This window comes from Vicugna pacos, chromosome 12 (assembly GCF_048564905.1).
Source record: "Vicugna pacos chromosome 12, VicPac4, whole genome shotgun sequence".
Lineage (NCBI taxonomy): Eukaryota > Metazoa > Chordata > Mammalia > Artiodactyla > Camelidae > Vicugna > Vicugna pacos.
In genome coordinates, this window is record NC_132998.1 from 4,939,874 (window position 1) to 4,945,663 (window position 5,790).

At 46.4% G+C, this 5,790-nt stretch overlaps 1 long non-coding RNA gene across 1 annotated transcript; it reads left to right on the forward strand.

Annotated features, from left to right (window-relative positions):
- The first annotated feature begins 4,278 nt into the window (after nucleotides 1-4,278).
- LOC140700383 (uncharacterized) lies at nucleotides 4,279-5,491 on the forward strand. The gene is made up of 3 exons (XR_012078778.1): nucleotides 4,279-4,480; nucleotides 4,678-4,937; nucleotides 5,286-5,491. It is a non-coding gene; the product is annotated as an uncharacterized lncRNA (long non-coding RNA).
- The last annotated feature ends 299 nt before the right edge of the window (nucleotides 5,492-5,790 follow it).

Here is a 5,790-nt window from a genome sequence, read left to right on the forward strand (position 1 = left end):
CGAAAGCCCTTCTCAGTTACTACATAGATTCCAATTCACTCGCTTTGTTATTGGAGCAAATATACCATGAATGTGTGATATTATACACAGCTACTTGCTGAAGGAACGAGGAATGTTTGGGGAGGGGAGAGAGGAAAACTTAGCCTGGAATGGTTAGCACGATTCCACAAATTCATTCAGAACTACCATCACTCACTCTGCAGAAGACTAGAACCCTGATCTAGCTTTAAAGGTCAAAACAATTAAGAAAATAACTGACATCTTACCTTCCCTTCATTATGCATTACCTTAAACCTGTGATTGCTAGATTGCATTTCAACTCCCAGTCATCCAGGTCCTCTGAGCACAGTGGAGAACAATTTTTTAATAAAAGGCTTAAAGAAAAAATGAAGAAAGATAAACAATCAGAACAAGAGAAAAGGAATCATGGCAATCTGGTCTTGAGGTTTCCGCAGGAAGATCTTTATTTTGGATTGCGCTGTGCTGCCCTGCATGATGAATGTAGTTTATGACAGTCCCAGTTTAGGGGCTTTTCATTATTTCTTAAAGAGCGCTCCACAGCTAACCAATTGCTTTCACAATTCAAGAAGAGGAATGTTTAAGTCCCATCTCCTGCTCAAAAAAAAAAACTCTGAAATTAAAAACATTGAAGGCATAAAAAAAAAATCAAAACTCACTTCCCCAAAAGGACAGTCTAGGGTGTATGAAGGAACGGTTTGTACTTTTGCTCCGTCCAGAAAAGATTCATTTAGAGGGCAAACTACGAAATTGAGTAGCGAACCAGCAACTTAGTTAAATTGCTGGCTGGAGGGCACGCCTGCTCCCGCGGCGGCTTCTCCCCTCCGCATCCCGGACGGCTGGCCGCAGCGCGACACTGCCATCTACAGGCGCTGCCTCTCCCAGCGCGACGTCCCGGGTCGGGTCACACCACCGGTGAGGTCTCCTTCTGTGCCTTTTGTGTGCTATCTCTACTAGAAGACGACGGTTAATCTTTCATTAAGAGTAATCCCCCTGTGAAAAGCCCAGGCCGTGGCTGAACATCAGCAAGAAGCGGACGAAATAACCTTAAGGGGCGCATTTCCCTGTTGGAGGGAGAGGTTTTAGCTTTAAACCTAAAAGACTGTCTTAAAAAAATCATCTACTGTATTGTTCTTCGCTGTCAAAGTACAACTATACGAGCAACAAGCACTCAGCTAGGAACAGAATATTTGCCTTGACCCTCGTCTCTAAAACAGTCTCCAAATAAAGAGCTCATTTCCTTCCGAGAACACAGAGAGCCGTGTGAATAGGATGCCCTTAAAAAAAAAAAAAGAAGCAGACTTGTATGTATTATTTGAAACGCGATTAGAGGTTCCTATCTGTACAGCACAGCTCACCCCAAGGCAATTTACAGACTCGGTCCCCGGATGATGGTTTGGCGTTTATTCAGCAGGAGAATTGCCATGCAGAGCAATACTGAATTATTCCAGAGTTGAGCCTCCTGCAAAGGTATTTCCATATTTATTCATATGGTTGTTCTCTTAGACAGAGCAGGATAAAATTTTTTATAGGCAGCCAAAGATGACCAATAAACCCAGTAAAAGCTAAGTATCAAATGAAACTGTAACTCCCAGGTCGGTCTGCCGGCACCCTCTCTGCTCTGATAGGAAGTCGGCGTGCACGGCTTGATAAACCGCAGACAACAGACAACAGCGTGCTAGACCGTTCCAGAGCCTCTCCTTTCATCTCCGGTTTGAAAACATTTCAGAAGCACATCTGAAAGGATGCAGAGGGCCCGGAAACATGTGAGATTTCTTTCTCTGGTTGATCAACTGGAATCGCAATGCTGACTTATTAAAAATGATATGAAAATCAGAAGGATAATTAGAGCTCATTTCTACTTGAAGCAACAGCCTGAAATTTTCATTGAATTTACACCAATTAGAGAGAAATCAAAGTTGGCATTATCTCATTTTGAAGTTTCTCCCTCCCACCAAGAGGGTCCATCCTCTCAGCTGGACGGGATGGGGAAACAGAGGAAGGGTGTGGGGTTTGGGTGACTGACTGCTGCAGCTTCCCACCACTGTTTTCCTTCTCTCCATTTTATCTTTTTTATTTTTCAGTTTACTTGATCTTGCTCTATTGTTTGCATCTTTGAAAGAAACCCTAGATCCTTTCTAGGATACCATGAGACGGAAAATAAATCGGGCCATGACTTGTGCTGCTGCAGCTAGCAACCGTCCTCCCACTTCCCACTCCGGGTCTCTCTCTGGAATTCTAGGGATCAGTTCAAGTGGACAAAACCAGGCGTGTCAATTACGGATCCAGTCACTTCACAGGACTGGCCCCGGGCGGCTCTGTGCGCAGTGTCCCTGCCCGCCGGCCCCCCGTGGCCCCCATGCCAGGCACTCCAGCCCGATCTTCAGCACCAGGGGCCTTGCATCTGTGCACTGCTCTCCTGGGGCTGCCAAAACAAATCACCACAAACCGGGCAGCTCGTAGCAACAGAAATGTGTTCCCTCACAGTTCTGGATGCCAGACGTCTGAAACCAAGGTGTCCACAGGACCATGCTCTCTCTGATGCCGCTAGAAGAGGACCCTTATCAGACACATCCCACTTCTGATGTTGCTCCCTGGCTTGGAGGCGCATCCCTGTCATCACAGCCTCCATCTTCACATGCCCGCCTCCCCTGTGTCTCTATCTAGGCGTGGTTTTTCTCCTCTCTGTATGTGTCCAAATACCCCTCTTCTTAGAAAGACACCAGTCCCTGGATTAGGGTCCGCACTCATTCAGTGTGACCTCATTGTAACTTGACTTCATCCACAGGGATCTATTTCCAAACAAAGTCACATTCTGAGATACCGGGCGAGTGTGAATTTGGTGGTGGCAGGGGCGGGTATTATCCAACTCAGTACAGTGTATAAAACTGGGAGAACAGCAGCTACCTGTGACAGCCGTGTGACAAGGACACAGGGCTCTCCATGACACATACTTATAATTTAACCCCGCCTTCCCTCACCTCTCATCACCTTGTCCACGGCGATGATGGTTCTATAGGGAGCCCAAACTCAATCATCTTCTTTGATTTTATTCTTGTATGTTTCTCTCTGAAGCAAGCTTTCTCGGTTTACTTTTAATATTTTGCCTTGTTTTCCAAAAAAATGATGAAGGTATTGTATTTTCACATGGTAAGCAACATACTTCTCTACAAAGGACAAGGAACTGCACCAGTGACTTGATGCCTGTGGTGGGAAAGCAGTTGGGGGCAGGACAGAGCACGGAGCGAGAGGATTTGTTACCAGATGCTGGCTAGCGCCTCAAAGCATCTGCTCTAGGATCCGACAGCTCTTTTAAGTCTGTTTGCCCTGGGCCTTCCTCAGAGCTCCACTCACCCCCACCTCCTGCTCCTTCTTTTCCTATTGCTTCTAGAGTCTGTGAGTCGTACCAGATTTTTCCCCTTCCCCCTGCAATAATCCGGAGAAGCTGGTGAAAGCTGAAAGAAGGCAGGGCAAAGCTAACGTGACAAGACATGTTGAGATGCAATTCAGCGCAACACCAAGTAATTATTCGACTCAAGCAGACTCCAAACAGAGCCTCCAGTGAGAGAGAGAAATAAGAGATTATTCTATCCATTTGATGTTCTTGTTAACCTAATAGCCTTTCTCACCATCACTCACGCTCCGAAGACGTTTGGCATGGAATGAATTCCGGCTGCTATGCTCTTGCCTCATGTAAAGAGGACCGGCTCCAGGTTTATCACGGGGCAGCAACAGTTCTAAAGTATTTTAATGTGTCTTTCACACCATCGGGTATGTACAAGCTTCACCTGTCCAGGATAAATACCTTCCACATTCAACACAGAGCAATGCCCATCCATTTTTGCATCCTGGAATCTACTCCCAGGACTCTTGATGTGGAGTGCCCTGATGGCAACTCGGAATGTGCATGCTGGTGCGTGTTACCAGAGTGTCCACAAAGTGCACCGGCCACACAGAGAACCTCTGTAGACACAGCCTCTTCACACACACTTCTTTCAGTCTGGGGCCCACATGTGGTAGGAAAAACTGGAGCATCCTTCTTTTAGGGGGAAAATTTGGAACCAAGAGTTGAGGTTTCCCCATCTGTGCAGCTATGGAAATCACTTAAAGGGATTACACGCTCTTGTGATCCAAGCCAGAACCAGAAAGGAACACAATTACACTGGGACTGTAATTAAGAAGTGGTAAGATCAGAATTATGTTAAGAGGAACAACAGGCTTTTTTCATATGAGAGACAACTATGTTGTTCCCAGCAGATGGTCACTTTGGTGAAGAGCACTGTCTTGTAAAACAGCCAGAGCGATTCAGCCTCTTGGCTCTGGCAGATGAGAAGACCAGGATGGGACTGGAATACTCCAGCCTGAAGCCAAGGAGCACTGGATGCTGCTGAGAGATGCCGTGTTCTAGGAGGTCAGAGAAAGCCTGGTTGCAATCAAGAAGCATTTTGATGTAAGCATTCAGGTAAACTGCCTAAAAAGATCTTTAGAAAATGTTGGCGCTCCAAGGCTCTGATAATTAGTTGTGAATTCTTTACTTGTCAATCATTTATCTACCTTTTCATCTACTTATACTTTTGTCTTCTTTCTCTTAAAAAAAAGAGGGCACTGTATTTGCTGCAGGCCCCTCAAAGCTGGATATCTCCTGACTCTCACTTACAGGACAAGCAGCCCTGCCCTCCTTCCTGGGATCAGCACGGGGCTCTCGGAGGCAAACCACCACGGCTGGAAGGTGGGCAGGGAGCGGACCTTCTCCTACTGTCCGCTGCCGTGGAGCTTCCGCAGGCGAGGGGTTGCAGCATCTGACTTCAGAGCAGCTCGTGAGTGTAAAGAAGGAGGCGGCTGAGGACAGCGGACGTTCCTCTGCACACCGTTCTTTCAAAAGTCTTAAACTGTAGATTCTTTCTCTGGATGGATCTAGGGTAAAGCAAAACTGCTCCTTTCATATTCTTTAGAGCTCTACCTAATCCTTCATAAAGAAGCTGTGAGCGTCCACCGTGGGGCTTGTGGGTAAAGCAGGAGGTCCTCAGGAAGGGACGGGCCCCATTCCTGAACTGGGGTGGGGAGCTTCAGTGAACTTGGGGCTGGGAAGACAGATGCTGATGGATACGTAAACAGGTTTGCCATTGGGTTTTGGCCATAATGAGAACCTTCCATGACACCATGGCCAAGAAAATCCCAAAGCAAGAGAAACATTAGGAATGAATTCCTTATGCCTCATCCTCCCAAATATATTGACAATAAACCACTCCTTTCGAGATTAAAAACAGGTGCTCGGCCACACCTACACGGCGTCTATATGACTGGAGTACGTGCTCTGCTGGTTTCAGACCAAGGAAAATGAGGCTGTACAAAGCATCTAAAATTCAAATTACAGCCCAGGTGGCGAAGATCCCGTCTCGTGGGAGACGGAATGTTAGGGCTTTGCTCTAAAACGTGACTATAGACATTGGGCATGCTGTAAAAATAAACAAGTTTCTTCCAACAATGGGTCTCTGTAAATGCATATGCCAGTTCTTTCATGAATGTAGTACCACCCTAAACCGGGGAAATGAATTACATTGGGAGCCCAAACATTCTCATGGGGAAAAAAAATAATACATACATGCTGTTATGTTGTTTAAAGCTTTCAGATCTCCATGGGGAGGAAGTTGTATAAAGATGTTAGAGACCCAGTACGGAAAGCAGGAGGAAGGAGGCCAAGGACACCCCCAGGGAACCAGGAGGATGAACTGGATGGTCAAGCCAATCAGAAAGCCCGTTATATGGTTGGAT